We start from the raw sequence: 24841 nt of genomic DNA on the forward strand, positions 1-24841 counted from the left end.
AACTTCTTATGGTCATTTATTTTCCTCTTTTCTTTGTACTTGTGGATTTATATATTTGAATATCTTTACTGCTTTCCCTATGACGTTTCTGGAGAAAAAATAGTAAATACTTGTGTTCTATCTGCATTTTAACTGGAAGCTAGTTTTTCAATATTTAAGAATTTAAAATCAGCTCTTGCCTGAAAATAGAGTGACCAGCTCTTGATAAAATGTCTTTGAAACAGAAATAAGAATTGCCACTTTTTCTGTTGTTGTTCTAATGGTTGATTGATAAGAAAAGTGCCCCTTGTTAGCATGTTCTTTTCAGGAATGTAATAGAACAAAATGGGAGCCAAGAAATGAATCATGGCCAAGGAGACGTTTTGGGATTGGCTTTCTGGTCATATTTAGAACCAAAGCTGGGCACCGTGGCTCATGCCTGTAGTCCCAGCTACTTGGGAGGCTGAGGCAGAAGGATTGTGTGAACCTGGGAGTTTGAGGCTGCAGAGAGCTATGATCATGCCACTGCACTCCAATCTAGATGACAGAATGAGCTCCTGTCTAAAAAAGTTAATTTTTTAAAGAGATAGAATAAAATCCCCACAAAGAGATGACAATATTATAATATGAAACTGCTATTCTAGATTTGTTGTCGTGATTATTACAGGACAAGTACAAAAGAAATAATAAGATATAATCATTATTGAATACATGCTTTTTATTTATAAATTATTTTATTCATTTGATGCAAATATTAGAGATCTAATTTGGGATATCAATGGGACATTCAGATTTTATTTACCAGATCTCTTTAAAATATATGAGCATATTTCAATATTCTCTACTTGCACTTTTAGTCTTCATAGAATCATTTCCATATTTTACAAAAAACGTTGTTTGTGTTATAACCAGTCATAAAAAGGGGTAACTCTGGGTATTCAAAATAATACACATTTGTTAAGAAACTTCATATCAGTTTGTTTTAATGATTTCTTTTTCCATGTTGCTTTGTGGAGCTAGAAAACTAGACTGTATTTTTGTTTTTTTAAGGACAAAATAAATCCTGGATGGGAATAGTTTAGTGGTACACTGCTCACATGTCATTCTTAGTGAATTGTGCAGCCTTATTTGAAATAACTACTTCATTAACCTCCATTATTATGAATAAAGATGTATTTAGCATCGATAGTGGATAGTCTGCTAAAGCTAGATGTAGATGCTGTTATAATCAATATTACATAGCCAGAAAAAGTGCCAGATAGGAAGAAAATGTGGGAAAGTATGTTTCAGAGTAACAAATGAATAGGGGCAGATATAAAATTCTCTAAGGAGACTTCAGAAATTTTGAGATTTTTTTCAGAGTATCCAAATACATGGAGCATTTAAAGGTGAAGAATGTGGACAGTAGCTGAATGAAAAATATTTCAGACATGTGAGGCTGTATGCAGGAGTTTTGAGGGAGAATAGAGAATAAAGAATTTATGCTTAATTGGAAGCAATTTTGAAGACATATGAAGAGTGTTGAGTGAGATGGGGAAGACTACACACCCAAAAATGTCTTGAGTGTTGTATATATAGTGAGCTTTTCAGTGAATGGCAGCTGAAGTTGTGGCAGAAAAACTGAAAAGCTGTTATAGAATTTAGAGTTTGGAACTGATGTGATGCTTATAAAGCCATGACCCATGTGGTCCAGTCCCGAAGTAGTGTCACATTTACAAAAACACAGCACAAATAATCAACTCAAGCTTTAACATGGTTCCCAAAAATGTTTGAGGAGGTTTAAGTATGTGACCCACTGCATTTGTTACTTAAGTCATTTTTCTTTCTAATCTACAGCACCCAGCTCCCAGATTGTTATATGTCCAGATCTATAGACTAGTCTTTATGAAGCAAGTTGTCTAATAAATGAGAATAGAACCTGTTTTGGGGGATATTATTAGTATCTTTTGTGAGAGAGGCATTGGTATACGTATGTTCAAGTAGATTCTACATTATAGAAGACTTTCTGCTAGATATCATTTTCTTTGCATTAACCAATTATAAGGGAAAGGTAAGTCACTTATACCTTTTATCCATCATGTAAATACTGGAGAATTCTATCAGTTGCCATGGTGTATCTTTTGTCTTTGTGATAGAAGCTTTACTGGCATGATTAAAGATGTTACAGAAAAAGCTATGATCTTTGAATTATTATCTTCCTGGAGAAGAGACTAGCTAGAGGCTTAAAGAAGAAAAGTGCTTTTTTTTTTTTTTTTGAGACGGAGTCTTGCTCTGTCACTCAGGCTGGAGGTGCAGTGGCACAATCTTGGCTCACTGCAAGCTCCACCTCCCGGGTTCACACCATTCTCCTGCCTCAGCCTCCCGAGTAGCTGGGACTACAGGTGCCCGCCACCATGCACAGCTAATTTTTTGTATTTTTAGTAGAAACAGGGTTTCACTGTGCTAGCCCGGATAGTCTCGATCTCCTGACTCTGTGATCCGCCCGCATCGGATTAGCACTCCCAAAGCGCTGGGATTAGAGGCGTGAGAAAAAGTGCTTTTTAAAGGAGCAACAGGTCCTTGTTGTGTATGCCCATGTGAACACCAATCCTATGGGAGAAAATTAGCATGTTGTACTTTTTAGCAATAAGGTGCCTACTATTGCTAATGAAATGATCAAGATCTGTACTAAAAGCGTATGATTGGAAAAAGCCTGCAAAAAATAGTACATTTGAAACAAACCAATTAATTGAATGTAGCCTAAGCTAATTTTATCATTAATGAATGATAATTTTGAGAAATATTCAAATTTGTTCATCACAACAGACTAAAGGACAGATTCATTTCTTTTTTTTAAAATTTTTTATACTTTAAATTCTGGGATATATATGCAGAACGTGCAGGTTTGTTACATAGGCATACACGTGCCTTGTTGGGTTTGCTGCATCCATCAACCCCTCATCTACATTAGGTATTTCTCCTAATGCTATCCCTCCCCTAGCACCCCACCCCCTGACAGTTCTCAGTGTGTGATGTTCCCTCGCTATGTCCATGTGTTCTCATTGTTCAAATCCCACTTACGAATGAGAACATGTGGTGTTTGGTTTTTTGTTCCTGTGTTAGTTTGCTGAGAATAATGGTTTCCAGCTTCATCCACGTCCCTGCAAAGGACATGAACTCATCTTTTTTTATGGTTGCATAGTATTCCACGGTGTATATGTGCCACATTTTCTTTATGCAGTCTATCATTGGTGGACATTTGGGTTGGTTCCAAGTCTTTGCTATTGTGAATAGTGCCACAATAAACATATGTGTGCATGTGTCTTTATAGCAGCATGATTTATAATCCTTTGTGTATATACCCAGTAATGGGATTGCTGGGTCAAATGGTATTTCTGGTTCTAGATCCTTGAGAAATCACCACACTGTCTTCCACAACAGATGCTGGAGAGGATGTGGGGAAATAGGAATGCTTTTACACTGCTGGTGGGAGTGTAAATTAGTTCATTTCATTTTATATTAAAAATATTTTCTCAGGCCAGGCGCGGTGGCTCACACCTGTAATCCCAGCACTTTGGGAGGCCAAGGTGGGTGGATCACGAGGTCAGGAGATCAAGGCCATCCTGGCTAACACGGTGAAACCCCATCTCTACTAAAAATACAAAAAACTTAGCCAGGCATGGCGGCACACACCTGTAGTCCCAGCTACTCAGGAGGCTGAGGCAGGAGAATCGCTTGAACCTGGGAGGCAGAAGTTGCAGTGAGCCAAGATTGCGCCACTGCACTCCAGCCTGGGTGACAGAGCTAGACTCCATCTAAAAAAATAAAAAATAAAAAAACCTCAAACCCAATTCCATAAAGTCATTCATGATTAAAGCATAACATTTTGCTGAAAAATTCACATCAAAAATTATCCTTTTTTTTAATTTCTTACCCTTGAGAAATCCCGGAGTAGGTTTATGATGCTTTATCAAATCAGAAGAATGAATATTCATTAAGCACATATGATGTGCCAGGTTTTGCCTTAAGTCCTACAGAGTGAACAAAGAAGATTCCTGGTTTCTTAAAATCTAGTAGAGAAAAAATTTTAAGAACTGAAAGTTAAAATAATATCCTGAGATAAAAGTAATACCTTAAGAAAACAGTGGAAAAGGACATACAAGTCCAATTATTAATACAAGTCAGACATTAAAATTCCTTTAGGAATCAGTAGATCAGCTATTTGGCTAAAGAACAAGGTATGAGAAAATGGTAGGGGGGAAAGTCTGGAAAGATAAATTGGGTTAAAATTATGGGCTTTAGATGCCAGGCTTTAGAACTTGATTTTGTAGGGAACCCTTTGACATTTTTAATTTTAAACTTAAGTGAAGAAGTAGCAAAATCAGAGCAGCACATTGTGGAAATGACACTTTCAGCTGTGTGCAGACTGGACAGAGAAACTACCGAGATGGATGAAAAGGCTACTTTCATTTTTCAGATGGTTTAGGTCACTTTATGGACACTGGATAGACTCCCCCTCCTCCAAAAAATTTAGTTCCTATGTCTAGACTGATGATGTCACACACACACACACACACACACACACACACACATACACACACGCACTACTCTCATGGTTAGGCTTTCTAGGGAAATCACAGCAAACTCCCAAGAAGTTCCAAAAATGGATTGAGAGAGCAGGGAGAGGTTACTGGCTTGGAGTTTTATGACAATTAGGGCACAGGGCTGGGGTGAGGGGTTCCCTCACATGTGCTGATTTGAACTTCCCATGGGTGCCAAGGGAGGGAGCACCCAGGCTTTTTTATCAGCTTACTAATATATGGGACAAAAGGAGAAGGGGAATTATGTATATTGAAAGCTATCAGCAATCAAACATCAAAAAGGGGGCCAGGCGCTTTATTACACAAATGCAGGGTGGTAAGAGTGCTTTCATGCTAACTCAGGGTGCTACATTAATATTATCAATAAGTTATAAGCCTCTACCTGATAGAACCTGCTCTGTGGGAGGAAGCTCTCTAGAAGAAGGGATTTTCATGAACATGGGGACATACACATTTAATTTACAGGCCCATTGAGGACCTTTGAAATGTCAAAGAGATAGTCTCTAAGGCTTTGAAATAAATATCCCAGCAACTCTTGACCTTTTGTTCACTGCATTTCCTTTCATAAAAATTCTAATATATTACTTATGTTTGGAAGAAAGCATTTTTTAAAAGATGCAAAGCTAGATGGAGATTGTTTGCATCTGGGACCAGAGTTGTAATTTTTTTTTTTTTTTTTTTTTTTTTTTTTTTTTTTTTTTGCTCAATCAACCCATCAGTTTTGTTTTGAGACTCAGCTACATATTCTCAATTTATATGTGTATAGAGAATCATCTAGAGGATTTGTTTAAAATGTCTATCCTTGTCCTCAACCCCAGGGACTCTGGCTAAGAATTCTTAGGCAGTGCTCAGGAATGTGCATTATGACAGGTGTTTCTGATGCAGGAGATTATATGCTTCACTTGAGTAACCTTGCCTCACCATGTACTCAGCACTGCGCCAGGTATTGTAAAGGCTGCAGGCAAAGTCTAGCACAATCACAACCAACAAGAAGTTGACTGCTTTGCTGTCTCTTTCCCTACTTAACCAATCTTTTAGCTTCTGCACTTATAAAGAGTATGCAAGCAAATATAAAAGCCAAGACTACAGTTCTGTTTAGTTACCACTCAGAATTTAGCAATGCCTAAATGCTTGCTTCAAGAAAGGGCTTTATATACTTTTTTCTAATTTAAATTTCACAAAGTCAAATTATTAACACATTATAAAGTGCAGAAAATTGAGGCTTGGAAAAATTAAGTGACTTGCTTAAGGAATACAGCCACGAAGTGGGAAAGTCAGGTTTCAAACCCAGTTTCGTCTACATCAAACTTTTGTTTTGTTGTTGTTGTTTTGTTTTGTTTTGTTTTTGAGACGGTGTCTCGCTCTGTCACCCAGGCTTGAGTGCAGTGGCGTGATATTGGCTCACTGCAAGCTCCACCTCCTGGGTTCACGCCATTCTCCTGCCTCAGCCTCCCGAGTAGCTGGGACTACAGGCGCCTGCCACCACGCCCAGCTATTTTTTTTGTATTTTTAGTACAGACGGGGTTTCACCGTGTTAGCCTGGATGGTCTCGATCTCCTGACTTTGTGATTTGCCTGCCTTGGCCTCCGAAAGTGCTGGGATTACAGGCGTGAGCCACTGTGCCCGGCCTAACTTCTGTTATTAACCATGACACTCTGTTTACTGCCAGGAGCCTGGTGTTAGTTTTCTAGTCTCACTCGAGTGATGAATGAGATCCCATGACACTCAGAACAGGGGGAAAATTAGGCAGTTGCTCCCTCAGTTTTGCCGTATATTGACAGTTGAATAACAGATATGCATCTGCTGCCATAAAAGTCTCTGTCTCCCAGGGTAGAACTTTCCTTATTGACTGGAATTGCAGTCTTTTCCACAGGGTTCGCTAAGACCTGAGTTTTGTCAGATGCTTCCCCGTAAGCACAATTTGTCTGGTTTAGAATAATAATTTTTGGACCAGGTGCTTTCCAGGGGCTGAGAAAAGCTAGGGTGGCTGGAAGAGACTAAGTGAAGAAAAGGATGACATCCTTTAGGACTAGGGACATATAGAGACTCAGATCATACTGGGCTCTGGGAATCATGGTTAGAAATTTGGTTTTGATTCTAAATATGGTGGGAAACAAATGCAATATTTTACAGAAGGGACTTAGTGTTCTGATTTTATATCTTAAAAATAGCCTTTTGGTTGCTATGTGAAGAATGGGTGAAGGGAACATGAGTTGAAATGGGAAGTTGAGTAAGAAGGTTGTTTTACCTTCTGAATACCTTAAGTGCGTAAAAGTTCCTCTTGAAGGAAAAGCTAACAAAAGAAATTTTATGGACTTAATGTTCATGTTCCCCTAAAAGTCATATGTTGAAATCCCAACCTCCAATGTGATGGTGTTATTAGATGAGGTCTTTGGGAGGTAAGTAGGTCATGAGGGTAGAAACTTCATGAATGGGATTAGTGACTTATAAAAGGGACCCCAGAGAGCTCTCTTTCTGTTCTTTGCTGTGTGAAGGTACAATAAAAAGATGACCCTCTGCAGACCAGGAAGTGAGCCCCCAACAAACACTGGATGTGCGGGCACCCTGATCTTGAACTTCCTAGTCTCCAGAACTGTGAGAAATAAATGTTTGTCATTTAAGTCACCCAGTCTATGATATATTTATTACAGCAGCCTAAACTGATTAAGACAGCAGGAAAACTGATATTTCTGTCTAGATAAAGTAGGAACTCAGAAAAAAATTCTAGATGTCCCTCTACCTCCTCTCCAAAGTAAGTCTAGAGAGAAGGCAAGAAGTAGTGGGAGAGACTATCAACACTTGAGCATTTCCTGATTTCCCTTTTCCTTCCTTTTTTATCCTCTAAAATTCTTCCAAATATTTTAAGTATTTTAAATTGTTAAATATTTAAATATTTCAAAGTTAATTTCAGCAGTATTGACTCTGAAAGCCTACATATCAGGCAGGTGTTTAAGATGATGAGACCTCTGTAGGAGATGATATATGTAAATGTCTTCCTAGGAGAGTTGAAGAAAACTCTTTTTTTTTTTTTTTTTCTGAGACAGAGTCTCACTGTGTCGCCCAGGCTGGAGTGCAGTGGCGTGATCTTGGCTCACTGCAACCTCTGCCTTTGCCTCCCGGGTTCAAGCGATTCTCCTGCCTCAGCCTCCTGAGTAGCTGGGACTACAGGTGACTGCCACCATCACACCTGGCTAATTTTTTGTATTTTTAGTAGAGATGGGGTTTCGCCATGTTGGCCAAGCTGGTCTTGAACTCCTGACCTCAGGTGATTTGCCCGCCTCGGCAAATCTTGCATTCGGCAATCCCAAAATGCTGGGATTACAGGCGTGAGCCACTGCGCCCAGCCAAAAATCTTTTTCTTGATGGTGGATAAGAAGCCAGCTTTGCATCCCTCCCCACCCCCACCATGGCCCCCTTTCCCACTCAGCCCCAGAATGCTGGCAAGAACCCATAACCCTCTGGAGGACTCCATCACACAAAGCACCTGTGAAGTGGCTTGAAGGTGGCACTCCCTTGGGCCGAGGGCAGGTTTCTACTTGTCTGAGATAACGTGACTCAAGCTGCTTTGAGACCAGGACAGAACGCTGGTTTCACGGATGCCATTCTTTTCCACACATATTGCTTAGCACTCCTTTGATTGCAAATGACAGAAACCCAACTTGGATTACCATAATGAAGCAGGGTATTTATTGTGAGGATAGAAACATGCCTCATGGAAACTAAGGTCAGAAAGATGGCTGGGCCTCCAGAGCAATGGGAATTAGGTTCTTGAAAATCCTCTCTAACTCCCTGCATTCAGTTTTGATCAGCTTTATCCCATGACAGGAAATGTGGCTGCTGAAATTTCTCAGAGCTTTAGCTACGTAGAAGGGGACAGAATGTGATTCTCTTATTCCAAGTCCAGAACTGCGAGATAAGAAGCTTGTTGGTCTGCTGGAGTTAGGGTCTTCCTCCTGGGAGTCATTTGTGCTGAGGAGGTGGCACTGGGCTCATAGGGTGAACCCTACAGTACCATGGAAGTGGATAAGAGGGGAAGAGAAAATTTTCTTCACGGGTCTCCAATGACTGATAGAAGGGTACTAGGTAAAAAGTCCCACAGGCGTCAACTACATGAGAGATTTTGTGAGAATTGGTGAAAAGCAGGTTGATTAATTAATGCCCAACCTAAACAACCAAAAAATAAGAAAACATTTAATCCAAGGGGATATCTGAAAATCAAGAGAATCCAGTGAATAATGAACAAAGATTAATATTATATTTTTCTGTTAACTCTTATTTGGGTAAGCAACTATTTCAGAAGGGATTGGTTCCTTTGCTTTATCTCATTAAATGGGATGCTAATGCCTCAGACCGCATCTTCCCACAGTGAATAAAATACTTGTTTACATTCATGTAGCAAAGGTCCTCTTAGCCCCTTCCCCACCCTCTGCCCAATGCCTAATCTGCTGTGTGTGAAGTTTGAGGTAAGCCTGTTGAAGAGCCTTGGGGGCAGTGGGGTACAAGTGCCACATGTTAATGAGGACACTCCTGGTTTACTCTGCACAAAGGGTGCATGAGTCAAAATTCTCCAGAGAAACAGCCAACAAGATGTGTGTATATTCAGAGACAGAGACAGAGACAGAGATTTATTTTAGGGAGTTAGGTCATGTGATTGCGCAGGCCTGGTAAATCCAAAATCTTCAGGATAGGCCAGCTGACTGGAAACTCAGGTAAGAGCTGCAGTTACAGTCTGAAGGCCGTCTGCTGGCAGAATCCTATCTCCCTGAAGGATGTCCACCTTTGATCTATTAAGGCCTTCAACTATGAGGCCCACTCACATTATGGAGGGCACTCTGCTTTACTCAAAGTCTACTGACTTAAATGTTCATCTCATCCCAAACACCTTCTCAGGAATATTCAGAAGAACGTTTGAGTATCTGGGCATCGTGGCCCAGCCATATTTACACATAAAAGTAACAACCATCACAAAGGGGAAGTGGCAGAATACCAGGCAAGGCATAGAATGGAACTGGAAAGTAGAAATTCACCAACAGTATCATGCCAGCCTGAGAAGCAGGGCGAGTGGTTCTTCAGACTTCTGGAGTCTGGAAATATTTATAGTTACAATGGAAGCAGGAAAGAAACTGTGAGAGGGAGACAGATGGGGAAGGAAGAACCTCATAATGGCCGTAGTAGGAACATTTCCCAACATGACGATGGGTTCCCATGGTGGGAAGAGTGACCATGTGGGTATATGTGGAGAAATGGCAAAAGCCTGAGAGGCAGGAGTGGCAGTGGTAGGGGAGGCGTCCTCTTCCTGCCGGTGGCACAGAGTGGTATGCGTCTCTTACAGCTCCTCCCTGTGGTCCATTGCAGTCTGCATGTGAAATAGAAGCATGCAGGCTGACTGTGGCCTTTCTGGGCTGTGCAGCACTGGGCCAGGAAAACCTTTGCAGTGATTCTCTGAGGCCGTGTAACAACATAAACAATGTCAGATAACCTAGGAACGCTCTATTCTCAGGCCCAGATGGACACTTTGAGGGAGGCCAACAATTTAGTACTCTCTCAAACCAATATTTGAATGAGACAATTGTCCAATCTTTTTTGTTATTGTTGTTGGCATGGGAAGGAACTGAATTTCCATTAAAAATTATATAGCCTGGTTTATTATGTTTGCTATCTTCTTCTCAAAAACAACCATTTGCATAAGGCCATTAGTAAACAATTTGGTGTTGGTTGAGGATTTTTGATAGGGGAATAGAGGAGGGATTAAAAAAAGGTGATTTCACATGCGTACCTAGAAGACAGTTCCTTATTAAATCTTATGAATAAATGTGTTTCTTCCCTTATGTCTCTCTCGGGAATCTTGGTTGCCTCTCTTTTTTTCTCTCTGGTGCTTGGTCTTTTTGCCTCCTGCCTGCTCTTTCCTGAATATTCACCTCCCTTCCTCCATGTCTGTCTTTCTGCCTTTCTGACAAAGAGCAGTTTCACACCGTCCAGCTCTATCTCCGTCCAAGTTACAACGGGGGGAATTGGTTTAGTGAATGGGCTGGACTCTAGTGTATAATCCAGAAACGATTTTTTTTTTCCTCACCACTATCTTCAAATGTTGTGGAATCTCCCTTCCCTTCCCCTTTGGTGACACCACAGATTCCCAACAAAGAACTAAGAAGACTATATTCCAACAGAATGGTGCAAATCTGTCACAGTTGAAAAATTACATTGTGAACAGCAAAGCTGTGGGGAGTAATCTGCTAAAAGCCACTCAAAAGTGAGAGAGAAGCGAGATATGCAAAAGACAAAATTCCTTTTGCAAACTGTGCTGATCTGTAACTCACCAGATGAGATACCTGCAAAATTAGGCACTAGCTGCACAGCTCCGGTTTCCACAGCTAGAATTCCAGAGGCATGGGCTTCATTGTTAATGAGGTTGACCTTTACCCAATAAATGAAGGTATTGATCTATGAATGATTTTTGATTTGGGAAAAATAGCTTTAATCATTCATTTGCTTAGATGTATGTTCCCTTCTCTTTATGTAACATCTTACTTCCCCATATCCATAGGTTTCAGGCCTCTTTCTTGGGATTAATGAATAAAGAGCTTGATGGTGAACACTGATGCCTGCAGCTCTCTGAGCAGAGCCCCCTCTCTCTCACTGATGTAGATTTGGAAAGCAGACCAGGCCCTAATCATGACTGCAAGCTGACTGCCTGCATCAGTGGTTCAGGGTGAGAAGTTAGAAGAGCCAGCTTTAAAAAGTAGCTAGTTGGCTGAGTGCAGAGGCTCCTGCCTATAATCTCAACACTTTGGGATGCTGAGGCAGGAGGATCGCTTGAGACCAGCCTGGGCAACATAGTGAGACCCCATCTCCACAAAAGCTTTAAAAAATTAACTGGGTGTGGCAGTATGCACCTTGGTCTCAGCTACTTGGGAGGCTAAGGCAGGAGGATTGTTTGAGCCCAAGAGTTCAAGGCTGTAGTGAGCTGTGATCACACCACCGCACTCTAGCCTAGGCAGCAGAGCAGGACCCTGTCTCAAAGAAACAGTGTCTCATTACATTCCCACTGTTCCCACTTTTGTTTTGTTTGATTGCTCCTATACTCTCATGACCCACATCAAAGAGAAAAGGCCTTTGCTGGCTCCTGTCTCATGATGCAGAGAGGTCTGGGCTGGGGCACAAATGGATTTTTGTGTAATAATAATACAAGATTCTGAAGATTTAATGAAATAATCTTATTAACTGTAAAGTATTATGTAAATGTCACTCGATTTAATTTTAATTTTCTGAGCTGCTGGCTTACAAGACTTAGGACTATTAATGTAATTGAGTACTTATAATTAGGTAATTGAGGGCATTTAATGACAACTTTAGGTCACTGCTTAGAACTTATCGAAATGTATACTTTAGAAAAAGTGATGATTTTACGTCTATGTGTCTGTGTCTTTCCTAAGTATGAGTTGCTTATATGCATGCGTTTATTTGTAGGCATACTGTAATTTCACTCCTGCCATTTGTGAAAACAAAGAGACTTGAAAAGCTTTGCAAATAAGAAGTTGTAATTGTGAAGTTTTTAAAAGATTGACTGCAAAATGGAAATATATTTTATTTTCCTTTGATTAGGAAAATTTTTAAAAGCTCATAAAAATCTCTAGTAATTGAAGAAGTAAAAGGAAAATGTTAATAATTACCTATAATTCTCTGGCCATTAGTTCTTTTAACATATAAATATAAGGAATACTCTACATAATTAAATCACGGACATATTTCTATTTCAATAAACATAAACCTTATACATCATTTTTTATAATTCAGTTTGAAATAATTTCAAATTTAAAGAACACCATATCCCTTTCACACAGATTTCCCTATATTAACATTTTACCACATTTACTTCTTCATCCTCTCCATTTCTCTCTCTCTCTCTCTCTCTGTGTGTGTGTGTACAATCTCCATCACCATTAGTATTTTTCTGAATCATTTTTGACAAAAAGTTGCAAACATAGTGCCCCATCATCTTTACATCCTCCTTTGTGTACTTTCCCCCCACCCCCACACAAGGACACTTCCTACATTTCTACCAGTCAACCTTCCCAATTGAGAAATTAACAATGATCTTACACTACCCTCCAATCTACAGACCCCATATAAGTTTCCTCAGCAGTCTCTGTAATGTCTCTTTTCCCTTTCTGAACCCAGGCCACACTCCAGAATCAGGTACTGCATCTAGTTGTCATCCCTTCAGTTACTTTCTATCCAAAAGAGCTCCTCATTCTTTCCCCATCTTCCATGGCCTTGATGTGTTAACTTCTGTACTTTGTCTTTAATTCTGCATAATTTCCCTCTAAGCCTGGGTCTGTCCAGACCCCCATGCCCAGACCCAGGCCATGCATCCTCGGCTGCAATGCTGAAGACACGATGCTCTGCTCTTCTCAGGGCATCACATCAGTGGACAGCATGATTCAGAGCTGTCCTACGTCACCATCCTACAATCATGATGCAAAGCTCGATCACCTCATGTAGTGAACGATCTGGCTTCCAAAGATGTCCTAGACTTAAACCTAGAAATCTGCAAATATATTACCTTAAATTGCTAAAAGGGCTTTGCAGATGTATCTAAGACCTTGAAAGGAGGAAATGATCCTGGATTTTCCAGGTGGGTATAATCTGGAATCTTTATAATTTGCATAAAGAGCAAAACCTTTATTAAAACTACAGAGAACTAGAGAGGCAGCAGGATGAGAAGGACTCAGCCCACCAATGCTGGCTTTGAAAATAGAGGAAGGGGGCCATGAGCTGAGGAACAACGGCAGCCTCTAGAAGCTGGAAAAGGCAGAGAAATGGATTCTCCCCCTCCAGTCTCCAGAAAAAAAACAGTCCTGCCAACACCTTGATATTAGCCTGATAAGACCTGTGTTGGATGTCCAACCTTCAGAACTGTGAAGATAAGTATTGTTAAAGCTGCCAAGCATGTGGCATAATTTGTTATGGCAGCAATTTAAAATTAATACACATGGTCAAATGGTCAAAATGACTGGAAGCCACTGAAATGGACTGGGTTTATCTGTCCATAAAAGGTTATTAGTAGAACATCATGCTTCTCATGTGTCTGATCATAGGCTTGAGAACAAGGGCTTGGCAATGGTCAGAAACCAACAGAGCTCTAAAATGCCAAGAAATTGGAACTAGAAAATATAGTACAGTAACAGTTTCATTCTTGGACTTTACCCCACCAAACCTATGCACAATGGAGAATGGCAACTTTTCAAAAAGTTAGGGAGGAGGAGAAGAAGCTAGAACAGCAAGACAACAAACAACCCCAAATAAACTGAAGGCAAACCAAACCAAAAACAGATACGCACCTCACCAAAGGAGTTTAGATTTTATCCTGAAGACCTCAGAGAGATTCTGGAGAGCCTTAAGCATTTGTAACTTCACTTTGTAAAAGTGAAGTTTTCCATCCAGCTTCTCCCAAAATCTGTACACTAGCTTTCCATTTTAAAATATAGCTTCTGATTGTCTCTTGGATCCTAATTCCACACTCAAACTCCAGAGCAGTAGCAACCCTGATTCCTTTTGTATCCTTTCCTTCCTTTTTTTCCCTCCTTCCTCCTTCTCTCCCCTCTTATTTTTCTTTCTTTTTTTCCTCCCTCCCTCCCTTCCTTCCTTCCTCACTCCCTCCCTCTCTCTTTCTCTCTCTCTTCCATCCTTTCTTTCTCTTTCTTTCTCTTTTCTTCCTTCCTTCTTTCTTCCTTCCTTCCTCCCTCCCTTCCTCCCTCTCTCTCTTTCTCTCCCTTCCCTTCCCTCCCTCCCTCCCTTCCTTCCTTCCTCCCTCCCTCCCCCTCCCTTCCCTCTCTCTCGCTCTTTCTTTCCTTCTCTTTCTTTCTCTTCTTCCCTTCCTTCCTTCCTTCCTCTCTCCATCCCTCCCTCCCTCTCTGTCTTTCCCTCCCTCCCTTCCTTCCTCTCTGTCTTTCCCTCCCTCCCTTCCTTCCTTCCTCCCTCCCTCCTCCTCCCTTCCCTCCTTCCTTCCTTCCTTCATCCCTTTCTCCCTCCCTCCCCCTCTCTCTTTCCTTTCTTTCTCTCCTTCCTTCCTTCCTCCCTCTCTCCCCTCTCCCCCTCCCTTCCCTCCCTCCCGCTCCTTTCCCTCCCTCTTTTCTTCCTTCCTTCCTTTCTTCCTTCCTCCCTCCGTCCCTACCTCTCCCTCCCTCCCTCTCTTTCTTTCTTTCTCTCCCTCTCCTTGTCTCTTTCTCCCTCCCTCTCCCTCTCCTTCCTCCTTCCTTCCCTTCCCTTCCTTTTTCTGTCTCTTCTCAGTCATTATGAAAAATAGTGCATGTTCCTAGAAAGTTCTCCAAACATGTGTTTCTGATTTTCCTGACATGTCTTTGTGCTTACTGCCCTCTCTGCCTGAGTTGTCCCCACTCCACCACCACCATGCCCATGCCTGGCAAACTACCACTTATCCTTCACCACCAAGGTTCATTCTCTGACCTTTCTCTAAGTCCCTAGGGTGGATCACTTTCTTCTCTGAGACAGCACTGTATCTTTCCTATTCCTCAACTGTAACACTGTGTTGACATTATTTCTCCCTCTCCTTTTCCATTTTCTTCTATCAGACCCTAAGCTCCCTTTCAAAATGTATGCTGAGTGGCTTAGCATTGTGTCCAGCACATAATAGATATTGATTGAGTGAAAGAAAGAGACTGCCAAGGACCCTTTCTGGAAATTACTGAGGTTGGTATATCCTACACATACAGTTCATCCTATGAAATGTAAGATGCAAGTCATCTTCTTAATGCATGGTGATGCTGCCAGCCTAGGATGGGATTAGCCACCACCACATCCTGGCCCAGACACACTAGTTCTACTCAGATCCTTCCTGTGCCCAGGCTTTAGCAGGGGCCAGAGGGCAGCAGCCATGTCTGGGAAGGGTCAGGAAGGGGAGGCTGGGCATGGCCTTAGGCACCAGGGAGTGGAAGAGCGGGTGGCTGAGAATCCTCCCCAGGGAAGTGGCAGGAGATAGGCCCTCCTGTGGACTAAGGCTCCAAGAAACCAGCACGTGCTCCATTGCCTAATTAGACTTCATTTTAAAAACACAAATTCCAAGATAAAATGGAGAATTTCGAAACGACAACCACAGAGTGTTACGGGGCCCTTGTGAGCATGAGGCCCTGTGAGACTGCACAGGTGGCATGTTCATGAAGCTGGCCCTGGCTGGGAATGTCGTGTGAAAGGTTATCCAGCCCAGCCTTCATCTGTTGCTTGGGTCTGTTTCTTGTTCTGAGTTCTTTCCTGCTTCAGTCTTTGGTTTTTGATGCATTAAACTTCATCTTAAAACATTGCTTTCTTTTCCGTGTCAGTAATTACTTTAATAATTCCCTATGTCTGAAATCTTCCAGAGAAAAAGTAGAATAAATGTACTGCTAATTTTCAGGGATAGTGCATTGATATTCTTAATTTAAACAACAAAAAATATTGTTTCATTGACTTTAACTGGGTTGGATTAAATTTTGTCTCCACAATTCCCCACTCTTTGTTTTTATCCTCGAAGGCATGATTTAATTCTCCAAGGGATCTCTTTTGACTTACTAGTTTTCACGGTATATTTTGAGTGTAAAATGCCCTACTTGGAAAAACACATTTCGAACCCCAAAGAGGTGGATATGAGTTTTTTTGTTGGTTGTTTGTATTTTTCAAGATTTGTGATAAATGGCAGAGCTCAAACCCAAATAATCCTACTGAAAACATTTTGGGCTCATATGGACTAATTCTTGTAAAGTCTGTCTTCTAGAAACTTATACTATATGATTTCTCAAAACAGGATCTTGAAATGATAACTTCTCATGGCATAGCTGGTACACTTTGTTCCTGACTTCAAAGAAAAATATAATCTTAAGATGTGTCCAATACCTCTTAAAATACATTCTGACTCATCTGTCAGACTCCAGGCCATGTATTCCACTGTAAATCTGATATCTAAATACACAGGTTGAAGTCTCAGGGGATGTGAACTTGGTTAGAGTCGAACTCTACTTACAATATGCAATCGCCACTGGCTTTCTTTGTCTTTCTGAGAGATTTCTGGCTCATTCAACAAAACTGGGTTGGAAGTATTGGTGAAGAACTCATCAGCTCAAGCCATGTAAAAGGGAAAAGAGGGGGGAATGGACACCTTGAGGGCCAGTAAGATAGACATAAAGCATATGCCCCTGGAGAGGGCTGTTTTCCATAAGCTGAATCAGGTCTAGAAGTAATTCTCTACTGCTCCCAGTCTCCATTCACCCAGACATCCCAAAGAACACCCTGTTTCACTTACAGAGTGCATGGGAGGGGAAATGATGCAGTAGCTGAAATGATATGGCACTGGAAGGTCATGGTGACAGAAGGAGAAAGGGGGTTTCCAAAATGCTGGCTGGCATCCCCTCATTCAATGGTGTGCTGGAGAAGTCTTGTATTGGCTTAAGAGAACAGATTCTTAACTATATCGATTACCTGAAATTGGCCATGAAAATCACTATGTACTACTAATCAAGTCTCGTCTGTACCCCCACCTCAAAGCTGACTGGCAGGTCACTGATACTAAGCTTACATTGCCCTCTAGAAATGTTCTCTAGCTACCTCTGATTGCCTGTGGGAATTCCTTTTTGATGTTCTTGTGGCCCTTACCTCTATTTGTCATCATTATGTATCTACCTGCCCCCATTCATGGCCATAGAGGCCACAATGTCTAGCATTCAGCAGATGCTTGACAAATGTCCCCTGTATCAATGGGCACATAAAATGCATATTTTTCAGGTGCACATTAAAACTAAGAAAAGATCGATCTTTACTAACGGAATGTTTTTCTTTCCTTTTTTTGTTTATATAACATTTAATGAGCTCGTATACTGTAATTTTAATAGGCCCTGGGATTTACCAAGTAGCAAGGCATGCTTCTTTTATTAAAGAAGCACATAGTTTACTAAGGAAGACATATATTGCTTTCTCTTTGTATTAATATGTCCTTTCATCTGTTTCTATGTGTTTTTTACGTGTTTACATTAGTTGGTTTGCCAAGTTATGATGAAACTCCAATACATACAAGTTTATATACAGAAGAAGATCTGAAGGGCCACATACCAAAACATTAACAGTTTACCTCTGATGTGGAGATAGAATAGGGGAACATAATATTTTTTCTTTGTACTGTTTATACTGTTTGAATTTTTGAGTACATATTATTTTATACTTAAAATATCTAAGAAGAAATTTTAAAAACTTGTGCAGTTAATACAAATTCAAGGATGTATGAAGCAGGGGTGGGGGCATGATGGAGTAGGGGGGATGTTTCAGGATGAAACTGTTCCACCTCAGATCATCAGGCATTAGTTAGATTCCCATAAGGACCATGCAACCTAGATCCCTCACATGCGCAGTTCACAATAGGGCTCATGCTCCTATGAGAATCTAATGCCGCCACTGCTCTAACAGGAGGAAAAGCACAGGTGGTGATGCTCACTGGCCCGCCATTTACCTCCTGCTGTGAGGCCTGTTTCCTAATAGGCCAGGGACTGGTATGAGTCCACCATCCGGGGGTTGGGGACCCCTGCTGTAGGTAATGAGAATTACCTGGAGAATTTTAACCAAAGGGTGATGAGATTCAATCTATGTTTTTGGATGATAACAGATAAGATTGAGAACTAAGTTACACTGGTGAGAGGCAGACTGAGCTTAATGATATATTATCATTTGGTCTTTATATAACAAGACTGCTTCTCTACCTAGTTTTAGGTGGGAGTAACTTGCACTGGAAGTTCCTAGGTTGTGGTACACAAGTCCTTAAGTAGCTATAAAAACAGACAGTCCAGACACTCAGTCTCTCCTTCTTTCAGCTCTAATGTCATTGCCCTCTTGTATCCTGGCATCAATTAAGTGTTGGCAAGGGATAAATTCAGTCTTGCTTTGAGTCATGTGGGTGGACAATGGTGGTGAATGGAAAAAAGCTCCTAGCAGAGGTTGGGCTTGCTGGAAATACAGAGATGGAAGTTCTCTGTTCCAAGAATAGTTAATGGTGTCAGGATATAGGCTACAAATTGTCATTTGAGGGTGGCCTGGCTTATACTTGGTGGCACTGGCTTCAAACCAACTGACCTTTAAGTTATAAAGATGTCAATTCCTTCATGTGGTGACTTTCATAGGTGCTATCTCCTGTAGGGTAGGTTCAGGTGAAAATGAATGGAAGGTAGGTGAGAGTCCATGGGGTACCACCCACTGGATGTGAAGCACCCCACATGGAGTAAGGTGATTTGTTAGATCCCTCCAGCAGAAGAGGCAGGCAGGGAGGTGAAGCATGATTTGTGTATTGATTTGACTCTGCCTGCTTTTGTTGCTAAACACTGCATGCTGTCCAGGAACATGGAAGTGGGGCTGGGTGAAACCTTCTGCTTTGACAGAGTCTTTTCCTGACCGGAGCAATCCTTAAAGGGAAGGTCACTTCCTGTCCATTGCTCAGTTAAGATCACTTTAGACCATAATACAGTCTGAGGCCCTTGTTATCATCCATAGACATGGGTTTTGTTTTGTTTTGTTTTGTTTTTTCATTATATACCCAGCCAGGTGCTAGCACAGGCCTTCCCAGAAACAATGGGTCAGGACCAGTTCTAGCGTCTTCCACATCGTAGAAATTAAACAACCACCTCATTTTCTGTTTCTAACTCAAATCTAGGGCCTGTCTACTGGCTTTAGGTCTTTCTACCTTGGTGATACCTGTCATTTGAACATTAATGCTCTCTGTCCCTGGGAGCTTGATTGGTATTATTCTAAAAAGATCTTCTCAACTCATGCATTTATTTGTTCAACAGGTACTGGATTTTTTGAGTTCTAATGTGAGTCAGACACTGTGTGAGACATTAGGAATATAATAGTAAACAAAGAGAACCTTAGGCCTGCTGTAATGTTGCTTAAAGCCTAGGGTAGGATTGAAATACTAAATGAAGAATAACAATGTAAATGCAAAGCCAAAACTGTGATAAGGCAATGATGGAGTGCTACAAGGTAAAATTACATAAAAGAAGAATCGTCTAGTGAGGGAAGTCTGAGGAGGCTTCCCTCAGGAGGTGATAACCCCACCAAGCTCTTCCTTCAGGAGTAGAAGGGCCTAGGTTTCTGGGCAGGTTGATCTACTTCCTACTAGAAAGTGAAGCAATATTTCCCAGGTCACACTAAAAAATGGGAGGTAAAGGGGTCCCATCAGATTACAGTTCTAGTTCAATGGGGCTTACTCGCCCTTATTCACATTACTAAGGGATACTCAAGTGACTCTTTGAAGGACAAAAAGATAAGCTTCTCCAGAATAAAAAGAAAGCCAATAGATATACCCTGCTAAATGTATTAAAATGTCACTTAATATTTATAGAATATCACTGAAGTGTAGAGTCCCTTCCTGACACCTACATCTTGTGGGGCCAAATAGCCATTTTCCACTTACTTTGGGTACTTTCCCCGCTCTGAAGGTTCTGTTCTATAGCCAGCCTGCTAAAACCTGATTCCAATCACTTTTTCCAATTTTTCAGGGTCTTTTAGGATTTTTGAACAGCGGTTATTTCTTCTTTTCTCCTCACAAAGAGACTTGTGATAAGTTGTCCATGACTAGAACTGATTCAGGTATTTAGTTATAATGTTGAAGAAATGTTGAAGTGTAAATATAGTAGTTAAGGGGAAAATTCTGCTTTCTGAAACTCCCAGGATGGAATTTCCAGCCATAAGCAAGGGTACCATTTGGGATTTCTGGGTGGGGAGTCTGACTGACAAGCTCACTTCTCAGGAACAAAGAGCACTCGCCGCCTGGTAGTTGTTATTAACAGGCGTGTGACTGGGCCCCACGGCGACGTGTTGCAAACTTCTTTTCAGAATTTCCCCAGCTAAGAGGAGATTCATGAGTCAGAATGTTGGGAACTGCACAGGCAAGTACCTTGATTTTGAGGAAAATTTGTCTGGCTCGTGAATCATAAAAATAAATAAGTGCCATATATTTAGAAAGAGGTACTGGGATGTGTGGATGTGGAGAAATTGAAATGTATACAAATATACATACACCAACTCCTTCTTCTCCAAAGAGACCCCCTCAAAATGATGGCTTCCAGAGCACATGAATAAAAATGATTGCAATGAGTTTAAAATACTTAACATTACTTTACAAATCATTAAATGCTGTACAAGTCATAACCCAGTGGACTCACAAATTAAACAGGGCTGATTGATAATAAAACAACAAATTAAGCAACACAGGGGAGTATTTGACTGTTGTTCAGAAATTAACCAACTCTAACATGTAGGAGTAATTAAAATAATTCCAAAATAATGGAGCTTATTAATGTTGGAAACTGGAAGAGACAGTCCAATCATATTTATTTAAAATGCTTATACTTTGTACTTAAATTGTGTATTTTTTCATGTCTATTGTTTCTTGTGAGCATCATTACAACCTCTTTTTTTACATGTTGACATGAGTTTATTTCGTGGTTTTGATTACAAACAAAACATGTTCATCATGAGTAACTCAAAGAGGTATAAGGAGAGACATAAAGTTAAAAGCAAAGTTCACAGGGAAATCCCAACTGAGATAATTATTCTTAAGAATTTTGTCAACATCCTTGCAGACACTTCTAGGCATATATGCAGTAGATATCACTTAAATAATTTTGCGCTTGCTACAAGGTTAAGATATTGTAGTGTATGCATAGTCAATCTCTTTTTCTCCTACTCTCTGGAAAGGAAATTTTGTCCACTTAGCATTTTCTTCTTTCTCCACCTTATTTTTTGGAGTATGGTAATCAGTGAAGAAAAAAAACAAAGGAAGAAGGAAGAGGGACAAAAGAGAAGTGGCTGATCTGTTTGGGTATCATTGTGATGTCTTTGGTTGAGAGTAGAAAAGCGTATTGGGGAGGAGAAAGCCTTCAGGAGCTATTACAGTGTGAGAGTTAGGGAACAAGATGAAAAAGGTGGGATACAGAGGCTATTTTAAGATGTGGTGCTGTGGGTTAGAAATTGTAGGTTCTTTAATGTTTTCTGAAAATGGAGAGCCAAGGCTGAAATTACTCTGTAATGCCTTTTTGTTGCTGGGTTGTTTCTGTGAATGTGACACTGGGCTGAATTGAACCACAGTGAAATCTGGAATTTATTTGATTTGCACATAAATGGGATTATATCAACCATACTGCTTTGTAATGCCTTTTGTCTTGAAAATATGTGATGGAGCTTCTATTTGAGTCAACCAATATGAATTACATGATTCTTTTCAGTGTATGCATAAAGTCTCTTGTATGAATACCTCGTATCTTTTTGAACTAGTCTCATGTTGGTGGACATTTTGGTTGTTTCTAATTGTGATGAACATCTTGTGTATACTTGCATATTTATGTAACTACCTCATTGGGATAGATTCTTGGATATAAATTTTCTGCATGAAATGGTATATACGTTTTAAATTTTATTACATAACACCAGCAAAAAGTCATGCTGATTTATATTCCTCTCACTGTATATTAAAGTCCCATATCCACAAAATCTCATTCTTATCATTTCTTATTAGTTGGTGAAGATTAGCACAATTTTGACAACATATCTACGGTATACACATGAAGAAGCTGAAACCCAGAGAGATTGAGGGATTCTTGCCTAAGGTGTTAGAACTGATAGTTCTAGTTCGTCGGCCTCTTTAGAGGTGTCATTGCCTGGAAGATCCAGATGATAATATGTCCATCAGGCCTTACAGAAACCACCCACAGGGAAAAGGAAGATACTTAAAACTGGCAAATGAAACAATTTCCAGTTCAATCCATCTGTGTAACAAGGGCATACACACCACTGTGACGAGATGATGTGTGTAAAAGTGCTTTGTAAATCACTGGAGATTGAGGCACTGTTTGGGAAAACAATTACCGCTTTCATCTGGATAATTAGGACTGTGTATTTTAGCTAATAGACAGGAATTATAAATGTTTGCTGTTTGACCTTGCATTTGAGTGTCATTTTTATCATCTGCAACTCGATAGCTAAATTCCTAGTAAATGAAGCATTTATTATAAAAAGTGCTGACACAGTACTAAATCTGGACCACTTTTCCTTGTGATAGCCTGATGATTAAAGGCCAGAATGTCCAATTCTGTGCTGTCTCATAGCAAATGTACTACAGGCAGTGTGTCTGTGTCCCCAGGTTGCCTCTGACCTTGACCCAGGAGGCCTGTTGACTCCATGCTCATTTATACTCATTTTGTCTCTAGAAACACTGATCCAAACAGCTCTTTCTGAGTTTATTTTACTTGCTCCGGTCCTGCTAGACTCTTAAGGATTTCAGGCACCAGAACAGCTGTGTTTAACCTTGTCCATTAAGTCCTTACCCAAGAAACCCATCTGAATTGGTGATGTTTCTGAAAACACAAATGAGGCCAAATTACAAGTGGAGGAAGCATCTGGGTTAAAATAAACATCACCAGACAAAAGCTATCTCCTTCCATTTTCTTTTTTTGTAAGAAAAACAGGTTACTAGCTTTAATCTTATTCTTAGGTAAAATGTGCTGTTCTAGTCTCTTTAAAAGCACTTGCCTCAGAATTTCTACTCAGCAATAAGAAGAGGGGGCAGACCCCGTTATCTGCTTGTAGTAATAAAGATCCACATTTCTCTTCTGCAGTTCTGGCTTTGGTATTCTTACTTTGAACTGGAATAGCACAGGAAAAGTGGATTGAGGACCGCACAATTGGAGCATGACTTGTGTTGCCTGGTTACTGAGACTCTCCAGAGATTAGATTGTCAGGGTATTTAGATGCACAGAAAAGCAAACAAACAAACCTCCTACCTTCCTGGTAATTCTTTTATGAGGGCAGGGCAGCTTCTAAAATTGGAAACCTAGATTAGGGGAGAAAATAGTTTCTATTAGCAGAAGAGGATGAATAGTAATTATCTTCAACGCTGTCAGGTGGCCTCACCATTTGTGAGTCATGGTCAGTGGGAAGTGGCCACGCTCAGTATGAAGAGTTTCATGTTGCTTTAATTCTGGGGACCCTCAGATGATGCTGCACAGGCCTGCTGATCTTCAGAAGCTGCTCTACGCATCTGCAATAAAAGAGAAGACCTTCTAAGTCACTCACTGGTTTTGAAAGAAGTAACATAGAAGCAGGCTTTTAAGTATCCCTAAGGAGGGCACTATAGGAGTTGTATTGGAAATGGATCTGAAGACTTAGGAGAGACTAGAAGATTAGAAATGCAGAGAGGTCAATTTGCTTCCACCAGCTAGTTTATAACTAAGTGTTGGCCACATTATCTGCTTTTAGCTCTGTGTCTTCATTGCCCTTCTCAGTGTTCTTTTTCCCTAGGTCACACAACGTTTTCCTGAATCGGATTCTGGGTTAAAGCTGCCAGTAGGAAGAATTCACATGAGATTTGAAAGGTGGAAGAGAAGGAGAAGGTGTTTTTTTCTTGAAACAGTTTGGCTGGGGAGCTGAGATCTTCACTGAGGGCTTCCTTTGGCTCCGGGTTCCTGTGGACAGGCAGCCGATGTCATCAGTGGTGGCTTCTCTGTGATCACTATACCACCAGGTCTCCTAAAGTGGCCTTCTTGACCTTTGCTTCCCCAGCTCTTTCAATGGTTATGTGAAACTCTAATTATGTACATTAAATATCTTTCAGCTCAAAATACATAGAGTAACTTCCCTCCCCACATATGGAGTAATTCTGAATGACATAAAGGCTTAAGCACGAAGGCCCAAAACCTTGGTCACCTATGTTGATAAATCTGAATTTTGATTAGCGCCAAATTATAGACCAATATATGTCTTACAGACGTTAAAAAACATATGGTATAATTTCATTTTTATAAATTTCAAAAGCAAACTAATTTGTGGTTTTAGAAGTAATGATGAGTGTTTATGTTTGGAAAAGGCTGAGCAGGGTGGTGACTCGATGGGCCATGAGAGAGGCTTGAGATGCTAGTAATACTTGATTTCTTCATCAAGGTTGTGCTTAGATGGTTGAGTTCTTTTTGTGATAATTCATTAAGCGAGATCATCATAATATGCCATTTTTCTTTCTTTTTTTTTTTGAGATGGAGTTTCACTCTTGTTGCCCAGGCTGGAGTGTAATGGCATGATCTCGGCTCACTGCAACCTTCACCTCCCAGGTTCAAGCAATTCTCCTGCCTCAGCCTCCCAAGTAGCTGGGATTGCAGGAATGTGCCACCACACTAGGCTAATTTTGTATTTTTAGTAGAGACAGTGTTTTTCCATGTTGGTCAGGCTGGTATCAAACTCCCGACTTCAGGTGATCTGCCCAC

General features: G+C 40.6%; 1 long non-coding RNA gene across 3 annotated transcripts in view; it reads left to right on the forward strand.

Moving 5' to 3' along the window:
• LOC129526312 (uncharacterized) overlaps window positions 1-24207 on the forward strand; it is a 71594-nt gene extending 47387 nt beyond the window's left edge. For all 3 annotated transcript variants that reach the window (XR_010130557.1, XR_008670967.2, XR_008670969.2), the window contains one exon: window positions 23886-24207. This is a non-coding gene — a long non-coding RNA (uncharacterized lncRNA). The remainder of the gene's footprint in view (window positions 1-23885) is intronic.
• The last annotated feature ends 634 nt before the right edge of the window (window positions 24208-24841 follow it).

Source organism: Gorilla gorilla, chromosome 14, assembly GCF_029281585.2.
Source record: "Gorilla gorilla gorilla isolate KB3781 chromosome 14, NHGRI_mGorGor1-v2.1_pri, whole genome shotgun sequence".
Lineage (NCBI taxonomy): Eukaryota > Metazoa > Chordata > Mammalia > Primates > Hominidae > Gorilla > Gorilla gorilla.